Below are 18092 nucleotides of genomic sequence, written 5' to 3'. Positions count from 1 at the left end.
CCCCGCCCCACTCGCACAGACAGCGCCCACTCAGACCCCGCCCCACTCCCTCAGACCGCCCACTAAGGCCCCAACCCACTCAGACCCCGCCCCACTCGCTCAGACCGCCCACTAAGGCCCCAACCCACTCAGACCCCGCCTCACCCTATAGGACCCCGCCCTACTTACTCAGACCACGCCCTTCTCAGACCCCGCCCCACATTCAGACCCCGCCCCAGTCTCAGGACCCGGCACACTCAGACCCGCCCATTTCCAAACCCCGCCCCGCTCACCTACACCCCACTCTGCCGGAGCGCGCCCCCTCACTCAGACCCCGCCCACCCACAGACCCCGCCCCCTCAGCCGGCCCCCGTTCCAGTCTCGTTCTGGTTTGCTGTCGGTTGTGTGAGGGGCCGGAGTGGGACCGGATCCGGCGTCAAGCGGCAGGTAGGCGGCTTCACCCCTTCCCCCCCTGTCCTACCTCACCGGGAGCTGAGCCCGGACTCCCACTGGCTTTAAGGCGGCGGTGGGGAGCCTCCAGTCGGGGATCCCCGGCCTCTCTCGGTCTCCGCCCCCCCCCCCCCCCCCCCCCCCCGGGCTGTCGGCTGGAAGCGGCAGTTAATGTGAATACGATCGAGAGCCGAGGGGAAAACAGCGGCCACAATAAGAACATGATTCAAAATATTATGATGAATATTTACAACAATCAATGTAGCATTATTTGTAACTATCACTCATTAAAAAAAACTGCTTAATCTATAACATCAGCGATATTAATGATCAATAATCTGGACATCAATGATCAATGAAGTGAACCTTTTTGTTTCAAACGATTTGAAGGGTCACAAACTGACCGCTGCCAAACCCCACGGGGGACAATGGGAATGACCCCCCCACCCCCAGTTATTTATTTGCCCCCGGGGTTTATTGGGACGGGGAAATATTGCCAGGTAGTATTGCTGTGTGCTTGTGAATCCCTCAGTGGCTCTCCACACAGCGGATTCCAGCTGTTGCCTTCCTATGAGGGAGTTTGCAATTTGAGGAAAGATTTTTAGAAAATCGAATGCAAGAAAAATAAGCGTCAAGGTTAAAGAAAAGGCATATGTTGCCCAAAGAACTACTTTGTTCGGTGTGTTGAAGGGGTTGTTTAAATTGGTTCTTGGGATTAGGGTACGTAGAGTAAGAACAATGATCATGATGTTTATGTGTCTTATATCGGTTTAATTCTAATAATTGAGAGTTTTGGCATAAGAATAATATAGAAATTCCCACATCTAAGGATTTCTGGAGAAGCCAGAATTTGCATTGCAGCTTTTCAATTGCTAATGAATGAAGCACCACTGTTAATGGATTTATAGGGATGAAATGTCATAATCTTAATTTAATATTTGGTGAGTATTATTTTTATTGCTTTTTTTCAACATTATCTGCCTATGATTTAGAATGCATATTTTAACTGGGTGAATGGTGAAATGGAGTTTCACATGACCCAGAATTAGCATGTGGTACATATGTTCCAAATAAACGGTTTCACATAGCCAAACTTTACTGACTACCAAACTCATGAAGTTTAAAAAAAATTTGTATGGGTTTAGAGGTTTTTGTAGTATAAATGAAAATATATTGTGGACACTGCATGCAGAAAGCATCCATATTGTTGGGAGGTTTGTACAGGCAGTAAACTCTTTCCACAGTCAGCCAAAGTTGTAAAAAACAAAATTTAATATCATTTTTGGGAAATCATGCAAAGGTTAAAAATATGCATTGTGTCAAATTGTGATTCATCCTAGTTATGTTGTATGTAGCTGCTAATTGTGCTGACAGGAATTGATCTATCATCTGGGATTTGTTCAAGCAGTGCCGTTTGTACCTGGAGTTTAATAGATAGAAGCCTCTTGTTGTCTGTTAGTTAAGGGTCCAGGAATATCCCAGTTGGGTGCTGTCAGAGAGGGGATTTTATTATTTGCAAATGTGTTTTTATTCACTGATTGTGTGATGATTGAAGCTCTGCTTTGGGGGAATTAGTTGTTACTGAAATCGGGCCTAAGAGTTTCATTAGTGTCCATTGTAGGTCATGGTTTTAAGGAAATAGCTTGAATAAATAGGAGTTATATTTACACTGAGTACCTTTTTTTGATAACTGCTTTACTTGTTGGCTCAAAGATCTGAAATGAAATCCTTGTTTTGTACAAGGATGCATTAAATCACATTCCGTTCACATCAATCTAATTGTAACGAGAGAATCACCAACAGTGGCTTATCTTCCCACTTCTGCACTGTAACCTTGCCTCTGATTTCTTATCTGCATGCTGCCCCTTGGTGACACCATCTTGAAACACAATTACAGTTTTCACATTTGCGCTGATGACACTCAGCTCTGCCTCACCACCACCTCTCTTAACACCCTCCTCCGAAAACTGTTAGTTTGCTGATCTGACATCTGGTAATATTGGAAAGACTGGAGTCAAACCCTGCGCCAGTTCCATCCCTCTCCTTGTCTGAAGCTATGCTGTGATCCAGCCTGTTCAAAGAAGACTTTGTATCATGTTTGAGATGAGTTTTCAACAATTTATCCACACAATCACTCAGGCCGTCTATTTCACCTCCATGGTACTTCTACACTCTTACCTCAACTATTTAGCTGTGGAAACCCTCATCCATGCGTTCATTACCTCTAAGGTAGACTATTCAAATGCATTCTTGGCTGGCCTTCCATATTCTATCTGTAAACCTCAGGCCATTTAAAACAATGCTGACAATGCCCTGACTCACATCAAATGTCATTCACCCATCTGCCGTGTCCATTCGCTCCTGGTTAAACAAAGTGTCAATTTTAAAATTTTCATCCTTGTTTTCAACTTGCTCCATGACCCTGCCACACCCAACTTCTAATTTCCAGTCTCACAATCCTCAAATAGCTGTGCTCCTCTAATCCTGACCTCTCTTACATTCCCAATTATAACTGCTCCACCATTGGTGGCTGTGCCTGGCCTAAAGCACTGGAATGCCCTCACTACACCTCTAACTCACTTCCTCCTTTAAGATAACTCTGTAAGATCTACCTCTTTAACCATGCTTTTGGTCAGTCATCTCATCTAATGTCTCCTTGTGTGGGCTGGTCATATTTTGTTTCATAATGCTCTTGTGAATTGATGTGGGTTGCTGTATAAGTATAAGTTGTTGTCATATTGTCTCTGTTATGCATGAAGTGATTTCATTGGGGTGTACTTCAGATGTGCACCTATCAGTTTCTACACTCAATCCATGTATACAATGTAAAACATAAATTGCAAAATACCAGACAAGGGCTGGTTGGGCAAAATTGTAATCAGAAATCTGGTTTTGACTATGCAACGAGATGTAAATTTCACTCACCTATCTTTATTGGCTTTACATCCTGACGGCACTAATATGTAAAGCAATGCTGAGAACATTTCTTCATGCTACACTGAGTACCGGTTTGTAATGCCATAAACCTTCAATCCCTATATTCTTCAGTTTATCTTTAACTCTTGTACTGTGCTATCCTGCACTCTGGGTATTAAAAAGAAAAGCAAAGCATTGTTTAACCAGACTGTACACTGTATGCAACACATGAGCTGCAGCCAGAATTGATTTTAAACCAGTAATGTCAATTCTTCTGATAATAAAACAACACATTTAGTTCAAGAAGTCTTTCATATACATAGACATACAATTTACAGTACATCCCCCACCTCCACCCTAGCCTCTTGATTAAATTACTATTTTGTAATCTCATGCAAGATGTTTAGCTTTCTTTGAAAGTATGAGAAATATTTTATTCTCCTACAAGTTTTGTTGGGCCAGAGCACTGAATGATATTTAAAAATATAAATTTAAAGTTCCCAATTTTGTTTTCCAATTAAGGGGCAATTTAGTGTGGCCAATCCACCTACTCCGCACATCTTTGGGCTGTGGGGGTGAGACACGGGGAGTCATTGGGAGAATGTCTGTGTGGAGTTTGCACAGTGACCCTGGGCCAAAATCGAATCGGGTCCTTAGTGGCATGAGGCAGCAATGCTAACCATTGTGCCACCATGTCTCCCCCAGTGCGCTGAATGATTGACAGTGACATTTAGATTTATTGCCACGTGCAGCGAGGTACATTGAAATGCATTCTTCCATATACAGTCGAGGCAGATCGCTCTATACATAAAAACATAAAGCATACTATTAATACACAATGTAAATGCATAAACATAGACATTGGGTGATGCATATGGATTGTATATCTCCTAACAGTGCAGAAAATGTATTCTGTAATTTAATGTTGTGGCGTTGAGAAACAAAAGTCACCTGTGTGTCCCCACAGCAAAGGAGCAAAGATTTGTAACTTGGAGTGGAGGGTCTGGAACCCTTGATTTCAGAATGCAGTATGGTAATGCTCTGTATTCCCTGTTAATTCACCAACTGTCCTGCGATGACTATCTAATGGCTTTCACTTATACCAAACTTTTGTATCATAAACAGGATGATTTATATCATGGGAAAGTTAGATGGAAGGTGTAATAGAGCAAACATTGAGTTCTGAGGCAGAAGGGTTGAGGAAGAAAGCTTGAGAAGGCGTTGTAATCTCTGTTGGTTCTAAAGAAGCACATGTGTGAACAGAAGGCCAGAGGTGCTGAGACAGCCAGGAAAAAATCAGGCTGTGGAAAAGATCAGGTCAGCAACAATGTTGCTGTTGCTAATTTCTGGCTCCTTCAGTGGCAAAATCACAACCACAGAAACATGGGACCAACGTGAAGGAGCAGGGTTTGGTGTAGAGATGTCTGCAGTCAGCTCATCAATCTCAGTCTCCCAGAATGTGAAATGCAACAATAGCAATTTTAAAGAGGCCATTAAAAACTTTGGGTGCTGTTGTTGAGCATGAAAATAAATGTAGTAAAGTCTGACAAGTCACAGTCTAATGTAGGGATTTCTGTATTTAGAGTTGGGAGGATGACCGCTGTGTAAATTGTGTAATACATCGAGAAACCAGGAGAGAACTCTGGTTTTTACAGAGTTAAGTCAAGTACAATAATTTCCTTTGGCTTCTCTTAAATATTTAAAGTTTTTATCCTGAGGTACATCTCAAGTGCTCTTTCCTGTTGGGGTGTGTCAGTGTTCCTTCCTGTTGAGGTGTGCGTAGTGTTCTGTAATGTTGGCGTGTGTGTCGGTGGTTCTGTACTGTTGGGGTGTGTGTCAGTGTTCTGTAATTAAAAAAATTTTTTTTTTTTAGAGTACTCAATTTATTTTTTCCAATTGAGGAGCAATTTAGTGTGGCCAATCCACCTATCCTGCACATCTTTGGGTTGTGGGGGTGAAACCCACGCAAGCACTGGGAGAATGTGCAAACTCCACACACACAGTGACCCAGGGCCGGGATCGAACCTGGGACTTCGGCGGTGTGAGGCAACCGTGCCAATCAGTGTTCTGTCATGTTGGGGTGTGTGTCGGTATTCTGTCATGTTGGTGTGTGTGTCAGTGTTCTGTAATGTGTGTGTGTCGGTATTCTGTCATGTTGGTGTGTGTGTCAGTGTTCTGTAATGTTGGGGTATGTGTCGGCGTTCTGTAATGTTGGGGTATGTGTCGGTGTTCTGTAATGTGTGTGTGTTGGTATTCTGTCATGTTGGTGTGTGTGTCGGTATTCTGTCATGTTGGTGTGTGTGTTGGTATTCTGTCATGTTGGTGTGTGTGTCGGTGTTCTGTAATGTTGGGGTGTGTGTCTGTGTTCTGTAATGTTGGGGTGTGTGTCGGTGTTCTGTAATGTTGGGGTGTGTCGGTGTTCTGTAATGTTGGGGTGTGTCGGTGTTCTGTAATGTTGGGGTGTGTCGGTGTTCTGTCATGTTGGGGTGTGTGTCTGTGTTCTGTAATGTTGGGGTGTGTCGGTGTTCTGTAATGTGTGTGTGTCGGTATTCTGTCATGTCGGGGTGTGTGTCGGTGTTCTGTCATGTCGGGGTGTGTGTCGGTGTTCTGTCATGTCGGGGTGTGTGTGTCGGTGTTCTGTCATGTCGGGGTGTGTGTGTCAGTGTTCTGTCATTTTTTAATGTATTTTATTACAAACATGTATCAAAGAGGTTACAGTGAATAAACACCCTGGGAAACATAGTTCCCAACAGCCAACCATACAGTTTGTGCAGATTTTTCCCCTTTGCAATCCCCCCTCCCTCACAACCAACAGCCCCTCAATCTCGGTCACAAGCATCCTCAACCTTTCCTCAACCCCCCCCCCCCCGAAGAGCCCCTTGACTCATCCTTTATCTTGTCTAATCGCAGGAAGTTGTACAGGTCACCCAACCACGCTGCTACCCGGTGTTCTGTAATGTTGAGGTGTGTGTCAGTGTTCTGTCATGTTGGGGTGTGTGTCAGTGTTCTGTCATGTTGGGGTGTGTGTCGGTGTTCTGTAATGTTGGGGTGTGTGTCAGTGTTCTGTCATGTTGGGGTGTGTGTCGGTTTTCTGTCATGTTGGGGTGTGTGTCGGTGTTCTGTCATGTTGGGGTGTGTGTCGGTGTTCTGTAATGTTGGGGTGTGTCGGTGTTTTGTAATGTGTGTGTGTCGGTGTTCTGTAATATTGGTGTGTGTGTGTCGGTGTTCTGTAATGTTGGTGTGTGTGTGTCAGTACTCTGTAATGTTGGTGTGTGTATCGGTGTTCTCTAATGTTGGTGTGTATGTCGGTGTTCTGTAATATTGGTGTGTGTGTGTCGGTGTTCTGTAATGTTGGTGTGTGTGTGTCGGTGTTCTGTAATGTTGGTGTGTGTGTCGGTGTTCTGTAATGTTGGTGTGTGTGTGTCTCAGTACTCTGTAATGTTGGTGTGTGTATCGGTGTTCTCTAATGTTTGTGTCGGTGTTCTGTCATGTCGGGGTGTGTGTGTCGGTGTTCTGTCATGTCGGGGTGTGTGTGTCGGTGTTCTGTCATGTCGGGGTGTGTGTGTCGGTGTTCTGTCATGTCGGGGTGTGTGTGTCAGTGTTCTGTCATGTCGGGGTGTGTGTGTCCGTGTTCTGTCATGTCGGGGTGTGTGTGTCAGTGTTCTGTCATGTCGGGGTGTGTGTGTCAGTGATCTGTCATGTCGGGGTGTGTGTGTCAGTGTTCTGTCATGTCGGGGTGTGTGTGTCAGTGTTCTGTCATTTTTTAATGTATTTTGTTACAAACATGTATCAAAAGAGGTTACAGTGAATAAACACCCTGGGAAACATAGTTCCCAACAATCAACCATACAGTTTGTGCAGATTTTTCCCCCTTTGCAATCCCCCCTCCCTCACAACGAACAGCCCCTCAATCCCGGTCACAAGCATCCTCAACCTTTCCTCAACCCCCCCCCGAAGAGCCCCTTGACTCATCCTTTATCTTGTCTAATCGCAGGAAGTTGTACAGGTCACCCAACCACGCTGCTACCCCGGTGTTCTGTAATGTTGAGGTGTGTGTCAGTGTTCTGTAATGTTGGGGTGTGTGTCGGTGTTCTGTCATGTTGGGGTGTGTGTCGGTGTTCTGTAATGTTGGGGTGTGTGTCGGTGTTCTGTAATGTTGGGGTGTGTGTCGGTGTTCTGTCATGTTGGGGTGTGTCAGTGTTCTGTAATGTTGGGGTGTGTCAGTGTTCTGTCATGTTGGGGTGTGTCGGTGTTCTGTAATGTTGGGGTGTGTCAGTGTTCTGTAATGTTGGGGTGTGTCAGTGTTCTGTCATGTTGGGGTGTGTGTCGGTGTTCTGTAATGTTGGGGTGTGTGTCGGTGTTCTGTAATGTTGGGGTGTGTCGGCGGTCTGTCATGTTGGGGTGTGTGTCAGTGTTCTGTAATGTTGGGGTGTGTGTCGGTGTTCTGTAATGTTGGGGTGTGTCGGTGTTCTGTAATGTTGGGGTGTGTGTCGGTGTTCTGTAATGTGGTGTGTCAGTGTTCTGTAATGTTGGGGTGCGTATCGGTGTTCTGTAATGTTGGGGTATGTGTCGGTGTTCTGTAATGTTGGGGTGCATGTCGGTGTCCTGTAATGTTGGGGTGTGTGTCGGTGTTCTGTAATGTTGGGGTGCGAGTCGGTGTTCTGTAATGCCGTACGTGTCAGGATTCTTGTATTTGCGGGGTGCCTGTCGGAGTTCTGTCCTGTACATAGTGAAAACCTCAATAGTAATATGGTGACCTCGCTGCTGAAGCCCCTTCTCAGTACTTGCCCGTTTGACAAAATTTTAATTGTTATCAGAAATATGCTAGCTCTTGTAGTGAGAGCAATGGAAACTAACAGAGCCTCAAATCATAATCCACAATCTTGGTTATACTGTATACATTGTTGCAATAAGCTTTGCTCCCAAGTTGTAAATTTTAGAAACATCGATATAGGAAATAGGAGGAAGAGGAGAATATTTGGGTTTCGAGTCTGCTCCTCCATTCATTATGATCATGGCTGATCATCCAACTCAGTAACCTGTCCCGGCTTTCTCCCCATATCTTTTGATCCTTTTAGCCTTAAATGCGATATCTATCTCCTTCATGAAAATTTTTTGGCCTCAACTACTTTCTGTGGTAATGAATTCCACAGCTCACCACTTTCTGGGTGAAGAAATTTCTCCTCATCTCTGTCCTAAACCCTGTAACCTTAGTCTGTGACCACTGGTTCTGGATTCCTCCACCATCAGGAACATCCTTCCTGCATGTACCCTGTCTAGTCCTGTTAGAATTTTTTAGGTTTTTATGAGATGCCCCAGTCATTATTCTAAACTCCAGCTAATATAATCCTAACCGACTCAAATCTCTCCATATATGTCAGTCCCACCATCACAGGAATCAGTCTGGTAAACCTTCTCTGCACTCCCTCCATAACAAGAACATTCTTCTTCAAATAAGGAGACCAAAACTCCATATAATACTCCATGTGTGACCTCACCATTGCCCTGTATACCTGCAGCAACACATCCCTGCTTCTGTAGAATCCTCTCACTATGAAGACCAACATAACATTTCACTTCTTTACCACCTGCTGCACCTGCATGCTTGCCTTCAGCGACCGTTGTGCGAGGACACTAAGGTCTCGTTGCACATTCCCCCCCACTCAAATCATTCAGGTAATAATCTATCTTCCTGGTTTTGCAACCAAAGTAGATAACCTCACATTTATCCACATTATACTGCATCTGCCATTCATTTGTTCACTTGTCCAAAACACACCAAAGAATCTCTGCATCCTCCTCACAGCTCATCCTCCCACACAGCTTTGTGTCATCTGCAATTTGGAGATATTATTTTCAGTTTCCTCATCTAAATTATTAACATACATTGTGAATAGCTGGGGCCTAGCACTGCTCCCTGCGGTACCCCACTGGTCACTCTGTCTGCTATTTGGATAAAAATCCATTTATGTCTACTCTTTTTTGATTTGTCAAACATGATTTCCCTTTCGTAAACCCATGCTGAGTCTCTCTAATCCTGCCACTGTTTACCAAGTGCACTGCTATGAAATCTTTTTAAAAAAAATAATTTTTATTAAAGTTTTCCCAAAATATCAACAACAGAATGGAAAAAGAAACCCAGAGAATTAAATACAAAACAAAACAGAACACCCTAGCACCCTCCCCCCCCCTGTACATAAATAATAAATGAACACCCGTCCCGGTTGCTGCTGACCATTATCTACCGTTCTGCCAGGAAGTCTAGAAACGATTGCCACCGCCTAAAAAACTTCCCATCCACAAACAGGTCTCCCAGCCTTCTTATCCCTGCCCTGTGCCACCCCGTAAACCCTCCATCCATTCTCCCCGGGACAAACCGGTGGTTCCCTCGTATCGGGGTCCACACCGAGGCCCCCACTTCCCCTGTGCCGCCTCCATTGCCCCCAAATTCTGAGGGTAGCCGCCACCACCGGGCTCGTGGTGTACCTCGTTGGAGGGAGTGGCAGCGGCGCCGTTGCCAGAGCCTCCAGACTCGTACCCCCACAAGACGACGCCTCCAGCCTCTTCCATGCCGCCCCCACCCCCTCCATCACCCACTTGCGCACCATCACCGCATTAGCGGCCCAGTAGTACCCACAGAGGTTGGGCAGCGCCAGCCCCACCCCATCCCTGCTCCGCTCCAAGAACACCCTTCTCACTCTCGGAGTCCCTCGCGCCCACACAAACCCCGTGATGCTCCTGTTGACCCGCCGAAAGAAGGCCTTCGAGATAAGAATGCGGAGGCACTGGAACAGGAACAAAAACCTTGGGAGCACCGTCATCCTGACTGAGTGCATCCTACCAGCCAGGGACAGCGACAACGCATCCCACCTCTTAAACTACTCCTCCATCTGCTCCACCAACCTCGTGAAATTAAGTCTATGCAGGGCCCCCCAGCTCCTGGCCACCTGGACCCCCCAAGTATCTGAAGCTCCTATCCGCCCTTTTTAGTGGGAGCTCGCCAATCCCCCTCCCCTGGTCCCCTGGGTGAACCACGAACAGCTCGCTCTTCCCCCATGTTGAGCTTGTACCCTGAGAAATCCTTGAACTCCCTGAGAATCCTCATTACCTCTGGCATTCCCCCCACTGGGTCCGCCACATATAGCAGCAAGTCGTCCTCATAGAGCGACATCTTATGCTCCTCCCCACCCTGCATCAGCCCCCTCCATTTCCTCGACTCCCTCAGTGCCATAGCCAGGGGTTCAATCGCCAATGCAAAGAGCAGGGGGGACAAGGGGCACCCCTGCCTCGTCCCATGATGCAGCCGAAAGTACTCAGACCTCCTCTTGTTTGTGGCCACACTTGCCATCGGGGTCTTGTACAACAGCCTAACCCACCTGACGAACCCCTCCCCAAACCCGAACCTCTTCAGCACCTCCCACAAGTACCCCCACTCTACCCTATCGAAGGCCTTCTCAGCGTCCATCGCCGCCACTCTCTCAGCCTTCCCCTCCCTCGCCTGCATCATAATAAAGTTCAGAAGCCTCTGCACATTCGCGTTCAACTGCCTCCCCTTCACAAATCCCGTCTGGTCCTCGTGGATGACCTGCGGCACACAATCCTCAATTCTCATGGCTAAGACCTTCGCCAGCCCCTTGGCATCTACATTTAACAGCGAGATTGGCCTGTAAGACCCACACTGCAGGGGATCTTGTGTCCCGCTTCAAGATCAAGGAGATTAGTGCCCGGGACATTGTCGGGGGCAAAACCCCCCCCATCCCTTGCCTCATTGAAGGTCCTAACCAGCAACGGGCCCAACAGGTCCACATATTTTTTGTAAAACTCGACCGGGAAACCGTCAGGCCCCGGCGCCTTTCCCGCTTGCATGTTCCCTATCCCTTTGACCAGCTCCTCCAGCACAATCGGGGCCCCTAATCCCACCACCAGTCCCTCCTCCACCTTCGGGAACCTCAGTTGGTCCAGAAAGCGGCCCATCCCTCCCTCCTTCACCGGGGGCTCGGACCGATACAGTTCCTCATAAAATTCCCAAAAGACCCCATTGATGCCAACTCCACTTCGCACCACAGTCCCTCCCCTATTCTTAACTCCCCCGATCTCCCTAGCTGCGTCCCGCTTCCGAAGCTGATGCGCCAGCATCCGGTTTGCCTTTTCCCCGTATTCATAAATCGCCCCCTGGGCCTTCCTCCACTGGGCCTCCGCCTTCCTGGTGGTCAACAGGTCGGATTTGACCTGGAGGCTGCGCCTGTCCTTCAACAGTCCCTCCGGCACCTCCGTGTATCTCCTGTCTACCCTCACCATCTCCCCCATCAGCCTCTCCCTCTGTTCACTCTTCTCCTTGTGGGCCCTAATGGAGATCAGTTCTCCCCGAACCACCGCCTTCAGCGCCTCCCAGACCGTCCCCACTCGAACCTCCCCGTTATCGTTGGCCTCCAGGTATCGGTCTATGCTTCCTCGGACCCGCTCGCTCACCTCCTCATCCGCCAACAGCCCCACCTCCAAGCGCCACAACGGGCGCTGGTCCCTCTCCTCCCCAGCTCTTAGTCTACCCAATGCGGGGCGTGATCCGAAATGGCGATCCCTGAGTACTCGGTATCCTCTACTCTCGCAATCAGCGCCCTACTCATGACAAAGAAGTCGATCCGGGAATAGGCCTTATGAACGTGCGAGATCGGGCAGCACGGTGGCCTAGTGGTTAGCACAACAGCTGCCTCATGGCGCTGAGGTCCCAGGTTCGATCCCGGCTCTGGGTCACTGTCCGTGTGGAGTTTGCACATTCTCCCCGTGTCTGCGTGGGTTTCGCCCCCACAACCCAAAAAATGTGCAGAGTAGGTGGATTGGCCGCACTAAATTGCCCCTTTATTGGAAAAAATAATTGGGTAATCTAAATTTTTTTTAAAAAATGAACGTGCGAGAAGAATGAAAATTCCCTAGCCCCCGGCCTTGCAAATTTCCAAGGGTCCACCCCTCCCACATGGTCCATGAACCCCCTCAGCACTTTAGCCGTCCCCGGCCTCCTACCCGTCCTAGACCTGGAGCGATCCTGTGCCGGATCTAACACCGTGTTAAAATCCCCCCATTATTAGGCCCCCCACTTCCAAGTCCGGGATCCGACCCAACATATGCCGCATAAAGCCTGCATCGTCCCAGTTCGGGGTGTACACATTGACCAGCACCACCCTGTCCCCTTGCAGCTTACCACTCACCATTACGTACCTACCGCCATTGTCTGTCACAATGCACGATGCCTCGAACGACACCCTCTTTCCCACCAAGATCGCCACCCCCCTGATTTTTGGCATCCAGCCCTGAATGGAACACCTGGCTTACCCACCCCTTCCTCAATCTTACCTGGTCCGCCACCTTCAGGTATGTCTCCTGGAGCATTGCCACATCCGCCTTCAGCCCGTTCAGGTGCGCGAGCACCCAGGCCCGTTTAATCGGCCCATTCAGTCCCCTTATGATCCAGGTTATCAGCCGGATCAGGGGACTGCCTGCGCCCCTCCCCCATCGGCCAGCCACGCGCCCACTCCCCACGCCCGCTATGAAATCTTTTATAATGGACTCGAGCATTTTCCCCACTCCTGACATCAGAGTGACTGGTCTATCATTCCCTGCTTTTTTTTCTCTACCTCCCTTTTTAAATAGTGGAGTTACATTAGCTACCCTCCAATCTGTAGGAACTGTTCCAGAATGTATAGAAGATGACCACCAATGCATCCACTTTCTCTATGACTGTTTAAGTATTCTGGGATTTAGATTATCAGGCCCTGGTAATTTCTCAGCATTCAATACCATCAATATCCCCCAACACCATTTTCCTATTAATATTGATCTCCTTCAGTTCCTCCCTCTCACTAACCCCGTGTTCCCCAACATTTCTACTTTATTTGTGTTATCCTTTGTGAAGACAGAATCAAAGTATGTATTTAGTTGGTCAGTCATTTTTGTTCTCCATTATAAATTCCCGTTTCTGATTGTAAATTTTGTCTACAACAGTCTGTCATCACATACATAGAACATAGAACAGTACAGCACAGAACAGGCCCTTCGGCCCTCGATGTTGTGCCGAGCAATGATCACCCTACACAAACCCACGTATCCACCCTATACCCACAACCCAACAACTCCCCTCCTTAACCTTACTATTAGGACACTACGGGCAATTTAGCATGGCCAATCCACCTAACCCGCACATCTTTGGACTGTGGGAGGAAACCGGAGCACCCGGAGGAAACCCACGCACACACGGGGAGGACGTGCAGACTCCGCACAGACAGTGACCCAGCCGGGAATCGAACCTGGGACCCTGGAGCTGTGAAGCATTTATGCTAACCACCATGCTACCGTGCTGCCCCATACCTATGGAAGTTTTTGCAGTCCATTTTTATGTTTCCTGCAAGCTTACTCTTGTACTCTATTTTCCCCTTCTTAATCAGTGCCTTTGTCTTCCTTTGCTGAATTCTAAACTGCTGTCAACTCTCAGGCCTGTTGTTTATTCTGGTCAATTTGTATGCCTCTTGGATCTAATACTATCTCTTAATTTCCCTTGTAAGCTATGGTTTGGCCACCTTGCCCATTTTATTTTTACGCCAGACAGGAATGAACAATTGTTGCAGTTCACCCATGTGTCTTTGAATGTTTGCCATTGCCTATCCACCATCATCCCTTTAAGTAACGTTCCTCAATCCACCATTGCCAACTCGTGCTTCATACTGTTGTAGTTTCCTTTAATTAGTTTCAGGACCCTAGTCTCAGAATCAACTACATCACGCTCCATCTTGATGAAGTATTCTATCATATTATTGTCGTTCATCCCCAAGGGGTGTGGCGCAACTAGATCACTAATTATTCCTTTCTTATTACACAACACCCAGTCTAGAATAGTCATAGCACCACCCCATTTACATTCCAGGAATACCTCTTCTACGGTATTGGTACTAATTTGAATTGCCCAATCTATATGCAGATTAAAGTCACACATAATTACAGATGTTTTTTTTATCACGTGTGTCTAATTTTCTGTTTAATGCCAGTTGCAACATCACCACTACATTTTGGAAGTTTATATACAACCCCCACTAATGTTATTTACCCCTTGGTGTTTCTCAATTCAACCCACACAGATTCCACATCATCAGAGCTAACATCGTTCCTCGCTAATGTGTTAATTCCCTCTTTTACCAGCACTGCAACCCCACACCTTTTCCTTTTTGTCTGTCCTTCCTAAATACTGAATACTCCTGGCAGTTCAGTTCCCATCCCTGGTCACCCTACAGCCATGTCTTTTTAATCCTGACTATATCATATCCGTTTACATCTATTTGTGCAATTAATTAATTCACTTTATTGCAAATACTCTGCGCATTAAGGCACAAAGCCGTACACTTGTATTTTTAACATTACAGGCTAGATTCTCTGATTAGCGGTGCCAAAATCGCGTTTAGCGATCTGCCGGAGAATCCATTTTTACATTGGAATCGGGGGGGGGGGGTGCTGTTTTTCTGATGCTTCGCCCCTTCAAAAACGGTGGACTGGAAGAGTACGCCGCATGCTGTCGGGACAGACTCAGGACGTCACCTGAAGCCCTCCCCATATGCTCCGAGTCCCCGATGGCGTGGGGCGCGTGTCCGCTCACTTTTCGGGGACCTCGCGTGGCGGCTGTGGACTGTGTGAGCGGGCGAACCACTGGCAGGGGGAGCTTCGGCGGGGGACTGTTGGGGGGTGGTCCTGGGATGGCGAGGGCAGTTACAGGGGGGCAGTTTTTGACAGGCTGAGTCCGCGCGTGGCCGGCGCCATGTTGTATGGCGCGGTCGCTGCAGGACGTTCCGTGTGCATGCACGGCCACGGACCCGGCCATTCTGTGTCCATATCAGCAGGTAAAGCCTTTACATGACGTGGCTGCTCGCCCCCAGTGGGCGGAGCATTGGTGCAGGGGCGGCTCCGACTTTTTGGCCGCAAGACCAGACAGATCCTGCGGACATGGCCGCAGAATCTGAGAATCCAGCCCTACTTGTCCCGTTCCCCGTATTTTTCCATTGCGGTCCTGTTTAATTACGGCCCTTGATTTCTCTGCCTATCACTTTTCTTTCTCCCTTTTATGGCTTTTGTTCTTGTTTTTGTTTCCACCTCCTCTGACATCTTGCACAGGTTCCCATCTCCCTGCCATTTTAGTTTAAACCCTCCCCAACCCCTTCAGCAAATACTCCCCCTCGGACATCTATCCTGGTCCTGCCCATGTGTAACCCATCCAGTTTGTACTGGCCCCACATCCCCCAGAACTGATCCTAATGTCTCCGGACTCTGCACAGGGAATTGTCTGACAGCTCCTTTTAAATTAATTAAAAAACATTTTTTAGGGTACCCAATTGTTTTTTTTCCAATTTTTAAAAACATTTAGAGTACCCAATTCACTTTTCAAATTAAGGGGAAATTTAGCATGGCCAATCCACCTACCCGGCACATCTTTGGGTTGTGAGGGTGAAACCCTCGCAGACACGGGGAGAATGTGCAAACTCCACACAGACAGTGACCCGGGGCCAGAATCTCCTCAGCGGTGTAAGCAGCAGTACTAACCACTGTGCCGCACTGACTTTAGGATTATTGCCGTTTTAAGTACCTAAAGCAGCGATGATATGAAGCTGCTGTGGATGTCAACATTAGTATCTTTAAAAACATGTTCCGAGTTTGATATCCAGATAGAAAGCAAATGGGCCATGGTAGAGGAGGGGAGAGTAGAGGTCTGAATATGGTTGTGCTCTTCACATGTTTCTGGGCAAGTAATCCTGGTTGCGAGTTCAAATCCCACAGGGGCAGTTTTGTCAATTTGAAATCAGTTTGGAAAAAGATCTGGAAATAAAAAGCTGATATCAGTAAAAGTGACCACAGAGCTGTTGGGTTGACATAAACACCGAACTGGTTCACTAATGTCTTCACCTGATCCTACCTGCATATGACTCTAGTCCCATACCAACTCTTGACTGAGCTTATAAACCGTTGAATAAAATTGCTGCAATATTGCAGTGTTTCAGGAATTGTGAAAGAATTGCATATATATCATACCTTTCACAACCTCAGGATGTCCCACACACCTTACAGCCAATACAGTACTTTATGAAGTGTGATCACTGTTGCACTGCAGGAAATGTGGCAACTAGCTTTCACACAGCAAGATCCCACAAGCAGCAATGATAATGATCAGATCATCTAACTCAATTATGTTGATTGAGGGATAAATATTGGACAGAAGATTAGTGTTTCCCCTGCTCTTTTCGAAATCGTGCCCATGGGATCTTGAGTGGGTGTCTGAGAGGACAGGGTCTTAGTTTAGAACATCTCAACCAAAAGAAAGTACCTAATACAGTCGGAATGGCAGCCTTGATATTTTTGTTCAACTAGAGACTTTAGAACATAGAACAGTACAGCACAGAACAGGCCCTTCGGCCCTCAATGTTGTGCCGAGCCATGATCACCCTACTCAAACCCACATATCCACCCTATACCCGTAACCCAACAACCCCCCCCCTTAACCTTACTTTTATTAGGATACTACGGGCAATTTAGCATGGCCAATCCACCTAACCCGCACATCTTTGGACTGTGGGAGGAAACCGGAGCACCCGGAGGAAACCCACGCACACAGGGGGAGGACGTGCAGACTCCACACAGACAGTGACCCAGCCGGGAATTGAACCTGGGACCCTGGAGCTGTGAAGCATTTATGCTAACCACCATGCTACCCTGCTGCCCCTTTGTAGATCATTGATGCCCAGTCCTCAGAATGAATGAAAAACAAAAGAAAATCTTGTGTTGTCTAGATTTCTATTGATGTTTATTGTCCAAAACTAGCCTCTTGTAAAACTCACTTGCTTTGCTCCACTGAAAGCAGCCAGGAGGCCATTAGCCCCACACCCTGCAAATCCCTTCCTGAAGCCCTCTCTGCCTCTTTTCTCTTTCCTCCCTAAAGATCTATCTGGTTAACCAAGTGTCACCACCCTCCCTGACATTATCTCCTTTTGCTCTTCATCCATGTTTCTCTAATTTAGTTTCTATCTGTCCAATATTTATCCCTTGGGTCTGCCCGGTGGCACAGAGGTTAGCACTGCTGCCTACAGTGCCAGGGACCTGGGTCTGATTCCGAACTTGGGTCACTGTCTGTGTGGAGTTTGCACTTTCTCCCTGTATATGTGTGGGTTTCTTCCAGGTGCTCCGGTTTTCTTCCACAGTTCAAAGATGTGCAGGTTAGGTGGATTGGCTGTGCTAAATTGCCCCTTAGTGTCCAAAGGGTTAGGTGGGTTTGCTGCTTGTTGGGATCGGGTGGGATTGTGGCCCTGAGTGGGGTGCTCTTTCCAGGGGTTGGTACAGACTCGATGGGCCCCTTCTGCACTGTAAATTCTATGATCTATGAAACACCAGGTGATGAGTTTTGAAATTTTAAAAAATAAATTTAGAGTAACCAATTATTTTTTTTTACAATTAAGGGGCAGTTTAACATGGCCAATCCACCTATCCTTCGTATCTTTGGGTCGTGGGGGTGAAACCCATGCAAACACAGGGAGAATGTGCAAACTCTACATGGACAATGAACTGGGGCCACGATCAAACCTGGGTCCTCAGCAGATGAGTTTTGAAGTTAAAGGCACTAATTAAATGCAGTTTATAGTTTCAAGTCTTTCGTAATTGATTTTCTTGAATGTGTTTCATTGTGAGTTGATGCGAGTTTGATCAATCCGTCGAGTTTTCAGATACAG

The 18092-nt window shown here is 47.2% G+C and overlaps 1 protein-coding gene across 1 annotated transcript in view; it reads left to right on the top strand.

Moving 5' to 3' along the window:
- Positions 1 to 321: 321 nt before the first annotated feature.
- LOC119971779 (N-acetyllactosaminide beta-1,3-N-acetylglucosaminyltransferase 2-like) overlaps positions 322 to 18092 on the top strand; it is a 44660-nt gene continuing 26889 nt past the window's right edge. Inside the window, exon 1 of the mRNA XM_038807889.1 lies at positions 322 to 426. The gene's annotated coding sequence lies outside the window, so the exon portion shown is untranslated. The remainder of the gene's footprint in view (positions 427 to 18092) is intronic.

The sequence above is a fragment of the Scyliorhinus canicula genome, chromosome 1, assembly GCF_902713615.1.
Source record: "Scyliorhinus canicula chromosome 1, sScyCan1.1, whole genome shotgun sequence".
In the NCBI taxonomy this organism is placed as follows: domain Eukaryota; kingdom Metazoa; phylum Chordata; class Chondrichthyes; order Carcharhiniformes; family Scyliorhinidae; genus Scyliorhinus; species Scyliorhinus canicula.
Note: the sequence above shows the minus strand (reverse complement) of the source record. Positions and strands in the feature narration are given on the sequence as shown.